This window comes from Triticum urartu, chromosome 3, assembly GCF_003073215.2.
Source record: "Triticum urartu cultivar G1812 chromosome 3, Tu2.1, whole genome shotgun sequence".
Lineage (NCBI taxonomy): Eukaryota > Viridiplantae > Streptophyta > Magnoliopsida > Poales > Poaceae > Triticum > Triticum urartu.
The window spans coordinates 453,132,595-453,149,250 of NC_053024.1; positions in this window are offsets into that span (position 1 = coordinate 453,132,595).

Below are 16,656 nucleotides of genomic sequence, written 5' to 3' on the forward strand. Positions count from 1 at the left end.
AAATGCGTGGATAAATAGATGTATCGCCAAGTGCTCGAACAAGGGGACTGGTTGCACCCTACAAGTATTTGGGTTTGACTTCCCTAAAAAATATTTGGAATTGACGAGGTATTTAACGTGAAATGTTTACGATGAGAAGGAATACATGTGGCTTGATGACGTTTTATATTTAATTTGATACGGCTCTAGCACAACATTCAGTCGATCAAACCATAGATTTCATTCAGTCTAACTCCGACTTTACATTCATATGATGATTGAAATAAAATAAACAGAAATGATAAATCCCAAAGGTTGGGATTTTAGCATGGCAATCCGAACATCTTTCATGGCAAATTTAGATTACGTGGCGGCGGGGGGTGTATTACAGTGGGAAGCGGCTCCTCTGTCATGCTCTGTGTGTCGTCGGGTCACTGAACGACGGTTATGGTGACGGCGGCGTCTTGCACCATTGTTGGCGTACTCCTGCAAGTTGGCCCTATCTTCAAGGAAGGCCAGGATGTTCCGGACTTCGGTCTCCAGGAGCGAGACAACCGGCGGGAGGAGGCGACAGGCATTGGTGCAAGGAACCAGTCGATGATGGTGATCCATGCCGCTGAGGGGGCACTGGCACCCACACGGGGACATGCGCTGGCAATGGCACGTCGGACACATTCATGTGCACGGGCACCGGCACGGGCACGTGCGTCAGTGCATGCGCAGGCGCATACACTGGGAGGTGCATGGGCGCGTGAAAGTCGGCCAGGACCTCGTGGAACCCTGTGGCATCAAGCTCGGCGACAATGTGTGGCTCATGGTTCATCAATGCCACAGGGATGGGCACTGGCGCAGTCGGGGCAACGGGAGCCGGAACGGGAGCGGGGACAGGCGCGGCGTCTTCTCGCAAGGCCAGTTCAAGCTCATCCCAAAGCGCCTTATGTTCATGAGACTCCAGCTAGGTGTCTTCCTACGGAAATTGGAAGACTAAGGGCAGACCATCATGCTGCGGCATGGTGTATGGTTAGGTCAGGCTGGTTGGAGGTAGACAACAGGAGAATCGGACAGGAAGAGAGAAGATTGTAGCGATACTGGGTAGTGCGGGGTGATTTTATACTGCGGTGTCGGCGCCATTAAAAGTGGGGGCAGTTGGAAAGAAGGTGGGAGGTAGAGCCTAGTCAAAGGGCTCGCCTCCCGGTGAGCCTGCGCAGCGGCCCGCTCGCATGCCTCCCGGCCAGCCGTTACAGTGGTCTGCTCGCACGCTGATAACCCACAAGTAAAGGGGATCAATTGTAGCCTCTTTCTATAATTAAGAGTATCAAACCCAACGAGGAGCTAAAGGTAGAACAAATATTCCCTCAAGTTTTATCGACCACCGATACAACTCTACGCACGCTTGACGTTCCCTTTACCTAGAACAAGTACAAAACTAGAAGTAATTTGTAGGTGTAATGGGATAGGTTTACAAGAATACAAAAAGCACATAAATAAAAACTAGGGGCTGTTTTGAGGTAAAGAAGCAATAAAGTTAGTATAGCGAGTGTGGAAAAGTGGTGGCAGGAGTTGCGAAATTGTCCCTAAGCAATTGACTATGTTACTAGACCGATAGCAAGTTTTATGTGGGAGAGGCCACTTCTAGCATGTCATCCCTGACTTGGAATTCTATGCACTTATGATTGGAACTATTAGCAAGCATCCGCAACTACTAACGTTCATTAAGGTAAAACCCAACCATAGCATTAAGATATATTGGTCCCCCTTCAATCCTATATGCATCAATTTCTATGCTAGGTTGAAGCTTTTGTCACTCTTGCCCTCCAATACATACTCCTATCAACATACAACTAACCCTATGGTGTGATCCACACGCGCGCTCATATGATGGGCACCAAAGGACAGCAACATAACCACAAGAAAATTAAACCAATCATAGCGATTCATCAATTACCGATAGGACAACGAAAATCTACACAGACATCATAGGATGGCAACACATCATTGGATAATAATATGAAGCATAAAGCACCATGTTCAAGTAGAGGGTACAGCGGGTTGCGGGAGAGTGGACCGCTGTAGATAGATGGGGGAAGGTGATGAAGATGTTGGTGAAGATGACGGAGGTGTTGGTGTAGATCGCCGTTACACGATGATGGCCCCGGCGGCGTTCCGGCGCCACCGGGAGAGAGGGGGAGAGGCCCCCCTTCTTCTTCTTCTTCTTCCTTGACCTTCTCCCTAGATGGGAGAAGGGTTTCCCCTCTGGTCCATGGCCTCCATGGCGGCGGAGGGGCGAGAGCCCCTCCGAGATTGGATCTGTCTCTCTGTCTCTCTCTATTTCTGTGTTCTAGATTCTGCCCTTTCACCATTTCTTATATTCCTGGAGATCCTTAACTCCGATTGGGTTGAAATTTGGACACGGTTTTTATCCGGATATTAGCTTTATTGCGGCGAAAGTAGGGCACCAATTGCCTTACGGGGTGGCCACAAGGGTCAGGGGCGCGCCCCCTGCCTCGTGGGCCCCTCGAGCATCGTCTCGCATTGATTTCACTCCCCAAAATTCACATATATTCCCAAAAAAAAATCTCAGTCAGTTTTTATCCCGTTTGGACTCCGTTTGATATAGATTTTCCATGAAACAAAAAACATGCAACAAACAGGAACTGGCACTGGGCACTGGATCAATATGTTAGTCCCAAAAGTAGTATAAAAAGTTGCGAAAAGTATATGAAAGTTTTATAATATTGGCATGGAACAATTCAAAAATTATAGATACGACGAAGATGTATCAGCATCCCCAAGCTCAATTCCTGCTCATCCTCGAGAAGGTAAATGATAAAAAAGATAATTTTTGATGTGGAATGCTACCTAGCATAATCTTGATCATGTAATCTAATCATGGCATGAATATTAAGACACGAGTGATTCAAAGCAATAGTCTATCATTTGACATTAAGACAATAATACTTCAAGCATACTAATAAAGCAATCATGTCTTTTCAAAATAACATGGCCAAAGAAAGTTATCTCTACAAAATCATATGGTCTGGATATGCTCCATCTTCACCACACAAAGCATTCAAATCATGCACAACCCCGATGACAAGCCGAGCAATTGTTTCATACTTTTGACATTCTCAAACCTTTTCAACTTTCACGCAATACATGAGCATGAGCCATGGACATAGAACTATAGGTGGAATAGGATATGATGGTGGAGGTTGTGTGGAGAAGACCAAAAATGAGAAAGTCTCACATCGATGCGGCTAATCAATTGGCTATGGAGATGCCCATCAATTGATGTCAACGTGAGGACTAGGGATTGCCATGCAACGGATGCACTAGAGCTATAAGTGTATGAAAGCTCAAACTGAAAACTAAGTGGGTGTGCATTCAAGTTGCTTGCTCATGAAGACCTAGAGCATTTGAGGAACCCCATCATTGGAATATACAAGCCAAGTTCTATAACGAAAAGTCCCAGTAGTATATGAAAGTGATAACTCAAGAGACTCTATATGAAGAACATGGTGCTACTTTGAAGCACAAGTGTGGTAAAAGAATAGTAACATTGCCCCCCTTTTTTTGGCGCGCTTCTTTGGCCCCCTTTTATATTTAGGCTTCTTTGGCCTCTCTCTTTTTTCCTTGGGGCAATGCTCTAATAATAATGATCATCACAGTTTTATTTACTTACACCTCAATATTACAACTCGATACTAGAACAAAGATATGACTCTATATGAATGCCTCCAGCGGTGTACCGGGATGTGAATGATCTAGCGTAGCAATGATATCAAAAAATGGACAAGCCATGAAAACATCATGCTAGCTATCTTATGATCATGCAAAGCAATATGACAATGATGCTTGATGACCCACAAGTATAGGTGATCTATCGTAGTCCTTTCAATAAGTAAGAGTGTCGAACCCAATGAGGAGCAGAAGGAAATGATAAGCGGTGTTCAGCAAGGTATTCTCTGCAAGCACTGAAATTATCGGTAACAGATAGTTTTGTGATAAAGTAATTGGTAATGAGTAGCAAGTAATACAAGTAAATAAGGTACAACAAGATGGCCCAATCCTTTTGTAGCAAAGGACAAGCCTGAACAAACTCTTATATGAAGGAAAGCGCTCCCGAGGACACATGGGAATTATCGTCAAGTTAGTTTTCATCACGATCATATGATTCACATTCGGTACTTTGATAATTTTATATGTGGGTGGACCGGTGCTTGGGTATTGTCCTTACTTGGACAAGCATCCCACTTATGATTAACCCCTATTGCAAGCATCCGCAACTACAACAGAAGTTTTAGGGTAAACCTAACCATAGCATGAAACATATGGATCCAAATCAGCCCCTTACGAAGCAACGCATAAAGTAGAGTTTAAGCTTCTGTCACTCTAGCAACCCATCATCTACTTATTACTTCCCAATGCCTCCCTCTAGGCCCAAACAATGGTGAAGTTTCATGTCGTTCACATGACACCACTAGAGGGATGACAACATACATCTCATCAAAATATCGAAAGGATACCAAATTCACATGACTACTAATAGCAAGACTTCTCCCATGTCCTCAGGAACAAACGCAACTACTCACAAAGAATATTCATGTTCATACTCAGAGGGGTATTGATATGCATAATGGATCTGAACATATGATCTTCCACCAAGTAAACCAACTAGCATCAACTACAAGAAGTAATCAACACTACTAGCAACCCACAGGTACCAATCTAAGGTTTGGATACAAAGATTGGATACAAGGGATGAACTAGGGTTTGAGATGAGATGGTGCTGGTGAAGATGTTGATGGAGATTGACCCCCTCCTGATGAGAGGATCGTTGGTGATGACGATGGTGATGATTTCCCCCTCCTGGAGGGAAGTTTCCCCAGCAGAACAGCTATGCCGGAGCCCTAGATTGGTTCCGCCAAGGTTCCGCCTCGTGGCGGTGGATTTTCGTCCCGTAAGCTTCCTTCTGATTTTTTTCTCAGACGAAAGACCTCATATAGCATAAGATGGGCATAAGAGGGCCGCCAGGGGTCCCACGAGGCAGGGGGCACGCCCCCCGCCCTCGTGGCTGGTGGGTGGCCCCCTCTGGTACTTCTTGCGCTCAGTATTTTTTATATATTCTGGAAATAACTTCCGTGAAGTTTCAGGACTTTTGGAGCTGTGCAAAATAGGTCTCTGATATTTTCTCCTTTTCCAGCCCAGAATCCCAGCTGCCGGCATTCTCCCTCTTCATGTAAACCTTGTAAAGTAAGAGAGAATAGGCATAAGTATTATGACATAATGTGTAATAACAGCCCACAATGCAATAAATATCGGTATAAAAGCATGATGCAAAATGGACGTATCAACTCCCCCAAGCTTAGACCTCGCTTGTCCTCAAGCGAAAACCGAAATCGAAAAATATGTCCACATGTTTAGAGATAGCGGTGTCGATAAAAATAAAATACGGACATGAGGGCATCATGATCATTTTAGAACAGCAATATATATATATATTCATATGATCTCTTATGCTAAAGTAACAATTCAATCACAATTTCAAGTATGAATCATAAACTTCATTGAAAACTAACAAACTCTAATCTCAGTCATTGAGGCAATTGCAATTTATCATAACATAGTAAAGAGTCAATATAAGAGGTTTTCAGCAAGTCCACATACTCAACTATCATTTAGTCTTTCACAATTGCTAACACTCACGCAATATTTATGGGTATGGAGTTTTAATCAGACACAGAGAAAGATAGGGCTTATAGTTTTGCCTCCCAACGTTTTACCTCAAGGGTAATGTCAACAATAATAGCTCATGCAGACTCACATCCAATTAGCTATATGTATCTGGATCTTTCCAACACATTGTGCTTGCCAAAGGATAAAATGTAAAAAGGAAAGGTGAAGATCACCATGACTCTTATTAAGGTAGAAGATAAAGGTAAAAGATAGGCCCTTCGCAGAGGGAAGCAGAGGTTGTCATGCACTTTTATGGTTGGATGCACGAAATCTTAATGCAAAAGAATGTCACTTTATATTGCCACTTGGGAGATGGACCTTTATTATGCAGTCTGTCGCTTTTATTTCTTCCATATCACAAGATCGTGTAAAGCTTATTTTCTCCACATTAATAAGTCATACATATTTAAAGAGCAATTTTTATTGCTTGCACCGATGACAACTTACTTGAAGGATCTTACTCAATCCATAGGTGGATATGGTGGACTCTCATGGCAAAACTGGCTTTAGGGATATTTGGAAGCACAAGTAGTATCTCTACTCGGTGCAAAGAAATTGTCTAGCATGAGAGGGAAAGGCAAGCTCAACATGTTTGATGATCCATGACAATATAATTTATCTCAAATGTAAGAAAACATAACCCATTACGTTGTCTTCCTTGTCCAACGTCAACTCTTAGCATGTCATACTTTAATGAGTGCTCACAATCATAAAAGATGTCCAAAATAGTATATTTATATGTGAACCTCTCTTTCTTTATTACTTCCTATTAATTGCAACAATGACGAGAACTATGTTTGTCAACTCTCAACGACTTTTATTCATCATACTGTTTATATGTGAGCTCATTACTCTCCATAAGATCCATATGATCTCTTTGTTTCTTTTTATTTCTTCTCTTTTATTTTATTCCCTCAAGATCATAGCAAAATAATCAAGCCCTTGACTCAACACTAATCTTTATTATATATAGCTCACGGACTCGATTACATAGAAGGATCATAAAGCAAAACTCACAACTAGATCATACTAAAACTTTATTCTACTAAATCAAGATATTATAAAAAGGATCGAACTAAGAAAAACGGTATAGATAAAAGTGATGGTGGTACGATACCGGGGCACTCCCCCAAGCTTGGCAGTTGCCAAGGGGAGTGCCCATACCAGATACTCAGTTCTTCGTTGTTGGTGAAGAAGGTGATGGTTTTGTTGATGGCGTAGGCTTCTTCCTTAATTTGCGCTTGAGGACGGAATTTTGATCCCTTAGGTCATCGATCTCCTGCTCAAGGCTTAATATCTTCTTGCATAATTCCTGTTTGTTTTCCTGCAAGAGGCGAAAAGGGATAAACTCCATCTTAGGTTTCTTTGCTCTATTAGGGAGGCTTGACTTTTTGAACTCCACATGCATGTCCCCAGGTTGAGGTAATGGGACTTCATCTTCATCTGAGCTCGTCTCCTCCTTTCCCTTGGGTTCATAGTCCTCTTCTTCTTCCGTAGTCCAACCACAATGCTCCACGTCCCCATAGACCTTAGGATCTGCAAGGTAATCAGCCACATATCTTTCTCCTTCCGAATCCTGGGACAACATATTACTCTAATCTGCAGCACGAATAGCTCGAAACAAACACAGAGGGTATTCGCATGATACGGTGGTCAAAACCTTTGGGAGATTATATAATGAATTTTTACCGACCAAAAGAAGTATCGTGCAAGAAAGCGGAGTCCGGAAAGCGCATGAGGTGCCCATGAGGCAGGGGGCGCGCCCTCCACCCTCGTGGAAGCCTCTTGTCCTTTCCGGTCTGCTTCTTATTTTCCTATTTTCTTAATTATTCCAAAACGGAGAAATATTGCCATTAGAACTGTTTTGGAGTCGGTTTACTTACCGTACCACGTACCTATTCCTTTTCGGAGGCTGAAACGTTCCGGGAAGTGTCCCTTATGTATTCCTTCGGGGTTACGGTTTCAATAACATTACTTTCAACATTTATGGGATTACCTGAGATATAATGTTTGATTCTTTGACCGTTTACCACCCACGGATTTGTGCCTTCGAAGTTGTTGATTTTTATGGCACCCTAACGATAGACCTCCTCGATAACATAAGGACATTCCCATTTAGAGAGGAGTTTGCCTGCAAAAAATCTTAAATGAAAGTTGTATAGCAATACATAATCACCTACATTAAACTCACCTTTTGTATCCTTTTGTCATGCCATCTTTTAACTTTTTCTTTGAACAGTTTGGCGTTCTCATAGGCCTGGGTTCTCCATTCATCAAGTGAGCTAATGTCAAATAACCTCTTCTCACCGGCAAGTTTGAAGTCATAGTTGAGCTATTTAATAGCCCAATATGCCTTATGTTCTAGTTCAAGAGGTAAGTGACAAGCTTTGCCATAAACCATTTTATACGGAGACATACCCATGGGATTTTTATATGCAGTTCTATAAGCCCATAATGCATCATCAATTTTCTTGGACCAATTCATTCTAGATCTATTAATAGTCTTTTGCAAAATTAATTTGAGCTCTCTATTACTTAATTCTACTTGACCACTAGACTGTGGGTGATATGGAGATGCAATTTTATGATTAACATCATACTTAGCAAGCATTTTACGAAAGGCACCATGAATAAAATGTGAACCACCATCAGTCATTAAATATCTAGGGACTCCAAACCTTGGAAAAATAACTTCTTTAAGCATCTTAATAGAGGTGTTATGATCAGCACTACTAGTTGGAATAGCCTCTACCCACTTAGTAACGTAATCAACAGCAACTAAAATATGTGTATACCCATTAGAGGAAGGAAAGGGTCCCATATAATCAAAGCCCCAAACATCAAATGGTTCAATAACATGTGAATAATTCATAGGCATTTCTTGACGTCTACTAATATTACCAATTCTTTAACATTCATCGCAAGACAAGACAGACTTACGAGCATCCTTGAAGAGAGTAGGCCAATAAAAACCGGATTGCAATACCTTGTGTGCAATTCTATCTCCAGCATGGTTCCCTCCATAGGCTTCGGAGTGACACTTGCGTAGGATCTGTTCATGTTCATGCTCAGGTACACAACATCTAATAACACCATGTGCTCCTTCTTTATAAAGATGTGGATCATCCCAAAAGTAATGCCTTAAATCATAGAAGAACTTTTTATTTTACTGGTATGTGAAACTAGGTGGTATAAATTTAGCAACAAGTAATTAGCATAATCAGCATACCATGGAGCAGTATGAGAAGAGTTTATGACATTTAGTTGTTCATCGGGAAAGCTATCATCAATAGGTAGTTGGTCATCAAGAACATTCTCTAACCTAGACAAGTTGTCTACAGCGTGGTTCTTAGCTCCCTTTCTGACAATAATATGCAAATCAACTTCTTGTAGCAAGAGAACCCATCTAATAAGTCTAGGTTTAGCATCTTTCTTTTCCATAAGATATTTAATAGCAGCATGATCAGTGTGAATAGTTACTTTAAAATCAACAATATAAGGTCTAAACTTATCACATGCAAATACAACTGCTAAAAATTCTTTTTCAGTAGTAGCATAATTTCTCTAGGCATTGTCTAGAGTTTTACTAGCATATTGAATAAAATTTAATTTCTTGTCAATCCTTTGTCCTAGAACAGCCCCTACAGCATAATCACTAGCATCACACATAATTTCAAAGGGTAAATTCCAATCAGGTGGCTAAACAATAGGTTTAGAAATCAAAGATTTCTTAAGTATTTCAAATGCTTCTACACAATCATCATCAAAGACAAAAGTAATATCTTTTGGTAATAGGTTAGTCAGAGGCCGAGAAATTTTTGAGAAGTCCTCAATGCACCTTCTATAAAAACTGGCATGACCCAGAAAACTTCTTATACCTTTGATGTCCTTGGGACACGACATCTTTTCAATAGCATCAACTTTAGCTTTATCAACTTCAATACCTCTTTCAGAAATTTTATGCCCCAAGACAATACCTTCATTAACCATAAAGTGGCACTTCTCCCAATTCAAGACAAGGTTAGTTTCTTCACATCTCTACAAAACTCAATCAAGGTTGCCCAAGCAATCATCAAAAGAGGATCCATAAACGAAGAAATCGTCCATGAAAACCTCACAAATCTTTTCACAAAAGTTAGAGAATATAGCCATCATGCATCTTTGAAAGGTAGTAGGTGCATTACATAAACCAAAAGGCATACGTCTATAAGCAAAGGTACCGAAAGGGCAAGTAAAAGTGGTCTTAGCTTGATCACTAGCTGACACAGGTATTTGAGAGAAACCAGAGTAACCGTCTAGAAAGCAAAAATGTGTATGTTTGGATAATCTTTCTAACATTTGATCAATAAAAGGCAAATGGTAATGATCTTTTTTAGTAGCTTTATTTAACTTGCGGAAATCAATTACCATCCTATAACCTATAATAATTCTTTGTGGGATCAATTCATCTTTATCATTAGGAACAACGGTAATACCTCCCTTCTTAGGGACACAATGGAAAGGTGAGGGAGTCCTGGATTAGGGGGTCTCCGGACAGCCGGACTCTATCCTTTGGCCGGACTGTTGGACTATGAAGATACGAGATTGAAGACTTCGTCCCGTGTCCGGATGGGACTCTACTTAGCGTGGAAGGCAAGCTAGGCAATACGGATATGTATATCTCCTCCTTTGTAACCGACCTTATGTAACCCTAGCCCCCTCCGGTGTTTATATAAACCGGAGGGTTTTAGTCCGTAGGACAACATACAATCATACCATAGGCTATCTTCTAGGGTTTAGCCTCTCTGATCTCGTGGTAGATCAACTCTTGTAATACTCATATCATCAAGAACAATCAAGTAGGACGTAGGGTTTTACCTCCATCAAGAGGGCCCGAACCTGGGTAAACATCGTGTCCCCTGCCTCCTTATCATCCGCCTTAGACGCACAGTTCGGGACCCCCTACCCAAGATCTGCCAGTTTTGACACCGACATTGGTGCTTTCATTGAGAGTTCCACTGTGTCTTCACCATAATGCTTGATGACTCCTTCGATCATCGCTAGCGATGCAGTCCAGGGTGAGGCTTTCCTCCCCGGACATATCTTCATATTCGGCGGCTTTGCACTGCGGGCCAACTCACTTGGCCATCTGAAGTAGATTGAGAGCTACGCCCCTGGCCATCAGATCAGATTTGGAAACTTGAACTACACGGACGATATCCGCGGAGACTTGATCTTCGACAATTCGAACCCATGTCGGGCGCGCGTAGTCATGACGAGCAAGACGTAACTCTACCGTCGGACAGTGTTCGGGAGATCGCATCCGCAGCTACTCCGGCCTTAAATCCGGAGCAAGTCGTGCCGTCCAAGAGCGGAGGGATGGACCCCGCCACGGAGGCCGCACTCTCAGTGGCGATAGAGCCGGATACTGACTTCACCCCTTACGAGAGCCGTGTCGCCGAACAACTGATTTCATCTCCGGCCACGGACTCCGAACCGCTCATATCCGTGCCCGTCGAGTCCGACTAGGCGCCGATCATGGAGTTCACCTCCGCGGATATCTTTTAGCACTTACCTTTCGAAGATGTGCTGAATTCATTAAGGCCTCTCTCCCTGTCAGGAGAACCTTGGCCGAACTATGTCCGGCTAGAATGGGATGCGGACGACGAAGAAATTCGCTGCCCACCCACCACCCACTTAGTAGCCACTGTCGACGACTTAACCGACATGCTCGACTTTGGCTCTGAAGACTTCGACGGTATGGACGACGAAGCTGGAGACGAACACGGTCCACTGCCCTCGGGGCACTGGACCGCCACCTCCTCATATGATATATACATGGTGGACACCCCCAAAGAAGCCAACGGCGACGAGAAAGCGGAGGATGACCCATCCAAGAAGCAACCCAAGCGCCGACGTCAGCGGCGCCGCTCTAAGTCCCGCCACAGCAAGATCAGTGATACCGGCACAGGAGATAATAACACTCCGGATAGCGCCGAAGACAACAACAATCCCCTCCAGCATGGTGTAGAGCTAGAGGACAAACAAGCTAGCCCTCCAGAGCAGGCAGCAGATGGAGAACCGGAGGAGGACAATTACATGCCTCTCTCCGAAGACGAGGCGAGCCTCGGCGACGACGAGTTTATCGTGCCTGAGGACCCCATCGACCAAGAGCGCTTCAAGCGCCGGCTTATGGCCACGACAAATAGCCTAAAGAAGAAACAACAACAGCTTCAAGCTGACCAAGACCTGCTAGTAGACAGATGGACCGAAGTCCTTGCGGCCAAGGAGCATGAACTCGAGCGCCCGTCCAAGAGTTACCCAAAACGCAGGTTGCTACCTCACCTTGAGGAGGAAGCATTGAAACCTCATTCACCAGTGTACGATGCGACTGACCGGCCACTACGCGGCCGAGCCAGAGGGGCGTTTCAGCCTAAAATTCAGACTGCACCCCATCGCCACTCAGTTAAAAATACTAAGGCCTGGGGAAACACAGAGGACCTGCGAGACGTCTTGGACAGTAAGGCAAAAATCGCAAGGTCAATATACGGGACACGGGCACGTGCGCCCACACGGGACGATGACCGTCGCGTCGGATACACCAAGAGTAAATCCGGCCGGGCCGAATACAGCAGACAAGACTCATACGAACTACATCGGGATATAACCCAGCACAGAGGTGCCGCACACCCCCTATGCTTCACTGATGAAGTTATGAATCATGAATTCCCGGAGGGTTTCAAACCCATAAATATCGAATCATACGACGGCACAACAGATCTCGCTGTATGGATTGATGATTTACTCCTTCACATCCACATGGCTCGCGGTGACGATCTACATGCCATCAAGTACCTCCCACTAAAACTCAAAGGACCAGCTCGGCATTGGCTGAATAGCTTGCCAGCAGATTCCATCGGCAGTTGGGAGGATTTGGAAGATGCATTTCTTGACAACTTCCAGGGCACTTATGTGCGGCCACCGGATGCTGATGACTTGAGCCACATAACCCAGCAGCCAGGGGAATCGGCCAGACAATTCTGGACACGGTTCCTGACTAAGAAAAATAAAATTGTAGACCGTCCGGATGTAGAAGCACTAGCGGCATTCAAGCATAACATCCGCGACGAGTGGCTCGTCCGCCACCTCGGCCAGGAGAAGCCCAAATCTATGGCAGCCCTCACAACACTCATGACCCGCTTTTGCACGGGCAAGGACAGCTCGCTAGATCACAGCAACAACACATCAAGGAATCTGGATACCTTGGATAACAAAGACGTCAATGGTAGGCAGCATCATAATAGCCCAAAGCGCCGCAATAATGGCGATAACACCGAAGATACGGCAGTCAATGCCGGCTTCAAAGGCTCTAGATCCGGTCAGCGGAAAAAGCCATTCAAAAGAAATACTCCGGCTCCGTCTAGTCTGAATCGCATACTGGATCGCTCGTGTCAAATCCGCGGCACCCCTGATAAGCTAGCCAATCACACCAATAGAGAATGCTGGGTGTTCAAGCAGGCCAGCAAGTTAATTACCGAAAACAAGGACAAGAGGCTGCATAGCGATGACGAGGAGGAGCCCCGGCCGCCGAACCCAGGAGGACAGAAGGGGTTTCCCCCACAAGTGAAGACAGTGAACATGATATACGCAACCCACATTCCCAAGAGGGAGCGGAAGCGTGCACTAAGGGACGTCTACACGATGGAGCCCGTCGCCCCGAAGTTCAACCCATGGTCTGCTTGTCCGATCACCTTCGATCACATGGACCACCCCACTAGCATTCGTCATGGCGGATCCGCTGCACTGGTCCTTGACCCCATCATTAACGGATTTCACCTCACTCGTGTCCTTATGGACGGCGGCAGCAGCCTGAACCTGCTTTATCAGGATACAGTGCGAAAAATGGGTATCGATCCCTCAAGGATCAAACCCAGCTAAACCACCTTTAAAGGTGTCATCCCAGGTGTAGAGGCCCATTACACAGGCTCAATCACACTGGAAGTGGTCTTCGAATCACCGGATAACTTCCGAAGCGAAGAGTTAATCTTCAACATCGTCCCGTTTCGCAGTGGCTATCATGCACTGCTCGGACGGACAACATTTGCAAAATTCAATGCAGTGCTACATTACGCATACCTCAAGCTCAAGATGCCAGGACCTTGCGGGGTCATAACAGTAAATGGAAACACAGAACGCTCACTCCATACGGAAGAGCACACTGCGGCCCTTGCAGTAGAGGCACAAAGCAGCCTGTTCAGGCAGACCACTCATTCGGCGTTACAGCCCCGGACACCTTCAAGAGAGTCCGGAACAATCTGCAATAGGACCGCCTGGCGCGATCAACGCTCACCTAGCAATCCGGCCCCCATCCCAGTCCCAGTGCAGCGACGAAATTCATGTCGCGCGTACATAACTACGCATTGAAAATACCATGGACATAGGCGGGGGCACAATCAGGACACGCCCCGCATTGTGGCTTAACCACGCCAGGGGTTGTATACCTTTGACATTCCTTTTCTCTTTCAGGGCCTAACTCTTCGTAAGCCCTTTCCGGCAGTCCGATTGCCAGACACATTCCGGAAGCAACAACCAAGGCGGCAAGAAGCTAAGATGAACACGGGAACCGCCAGGTGGTCTCTAATAATACTTGATATACCCGCTTTTCACTATTTATGCGTAGCTTGCCTTGGGATAGGACATTTCAAATTGTCCTACTTTATGCTTATTGCACTACTTGTACCAGTACGTTTCGACATATTATTCAAATAACAATGCATATTATTAATCTGTCATTGCACTATTTAAGTTTTTCTCTTTCTCTTATATGTCCATTTACGACATTCCGCACCTGCACGCTCGGGTGCGGTCAGTATGCCAGGGGTTCTCGTTTACCCCATAATACGGCGCAAGAAGTCCGAACACTTTTGACAGTGCGGCACCCCGAACTTATAGCATTATATGCATCAGCTCCGAATCATGTCTTGGGTCAAATGTTGGGTTGCCCGGCTCCCATGCTTTGGTACCTTACGTTCCGCTATATCAGCTAAGGTAGCGGTGGGAGAACTACTGCGATTGTGTCCTGGTTCTTCCGAATGAGCACCTCAGTAGAGAAAGCCAAAAACTGACTGTCATGATAAGCCGAGAGACTAGTCACTGTTCGAGAGGTCTCAAGTCCTTAAAGAATTTTTCTACTTCGGGCAAGGAGTCGTCCTTGTCCGGCTTAGGCGTGTATAGCTCCCCAAATTCGGCCCTCTGAATACCAGGGGCTTCCGCAAAAATTTAAAATCATAGACTTCTATGGCTAAGTGAGAGTGATAAAGCATTATAGTCCGATTGCCTGGTTCGTTGCGCTGAGCACCTCCCTTGAAGGACCCAAAATTGGGGTAAAGAGTGTTCAGATTTACCCCGAACACCCCAGTACTAGTTACATGGGGGCAGAAGCCGATGACTGGCCAACTCTCAGATTTTATAAACGGCCGCATAGAAGGTAATATTTTAAATTAACAAAGCGTCGCATGGCGCAAAAGAACTCGTTTCATATTACAGGATCACATGGGCATGTTCATTCAAAGATTACATCCTTGGCACACTCATCTGCCACTAAGAGGCAACCTTTCAGGATGCTCTCATAGTAATTCTCGGGGCAGCGATGCTCCTTGCCCTCCGGCGGCTCCTCCTTCACAAGCTTCACGGCGTCCAGCTTCGCCCAGTGCACCTTCGCCCGGGCAAAAGCCCTGCGCGCACCTTCGATGTAGACGAACCGCTTGATGACCTCAAGCCGTGGGCAGGCTTCCACCAGCCGCCTCACCAGATCGAAGTAGCTGCCGGATAGGGGCTCGCCAGGCCACATCCAGACTATAAGACCCCTCATGGCCTGTTCGGCCGCCTTGTGAAGTTCGACCAACTGCTTCAGCTGGTCGCTCAACGACACGAGGTGTTCGGTCCTAGTATACTGAGACCAGAACAACTTCTCTGTTGAGCTCCCCTCCTCAGCCCGGTAAAACTCCACGGCATCCCGCACATTGTGGGGAAGATCTGCAAACGCTCCTGGAGAGCTCCGAACTCGGGTAAGAAAAAGGAAAGTCTCCGTCACATGCTTGCTTTGCATATTGAATGCCTTACCCGCTGCTATCTTCTTCGCTGCATCAATCTCCTGGAGGGCCTTATGGGCTTCGGCCTTGGCGCTCCGGACGCTTTCGAGCGCCTGCGCGAGCTCGGACTCTCACGTCTTGGAGTCAAGCTCCAAGGACTCGTGCTTTTTGGCGAGAGCCTCAAGCTCTTGCTGCACCTCGCCCACTCGGGCTTCTTGTTTCTCCCGTTCAATGCGTTCTTTGCCCGCTTTGTCTTCGACCGCAGACAACGCCTTCCTCAGGGTCTCCACCTCGGTCGTGGCCCCTAATAAATTCATGATGATCCAATTACTTTACACCGAACTTCTTTTTAACTATATAAACTGGGGTATATCTTACCTTTGCTCTCTTCGAGCTGCCCCTTGGTAAGGCCGATCTCGTCCTCGGACCGCTTCAGGGCCTTCTTCAGCGCAGAGACCTCCGCAGTACGTGCGGCAGCGGCTAGCAGGGAAGCCTGCACATACACATAGACATACTCTAATTAGACTCATGAGTTATCATTTGATACTCTATTCAGCTTTTCTTCGCGAACACCGAACAGAGCATCAGGGGCTACTATCTATGCGGTAATATTTTTATATTTTGAATGCTTACCTCAAAGCCTGTTAGGAGGCTGGCACAAGCTTCGGTCAGTCCGTTTTTGGCGGACTGAACCTTCTTGACCATCGCACTCATGATAGTGCGGTGTTCTTCATCGATGGAAGCACTGTGAAGCGCTTCCAGCAAGTTGTCCGGTGCCTCTGGTTGGGTAGAGGACACCAGCTCGGATGGTTGGCCCCCCTTAATGGGGGACCGCCTGCCGGAGTTCGGAACCATCAAAGGTTACGGCGCA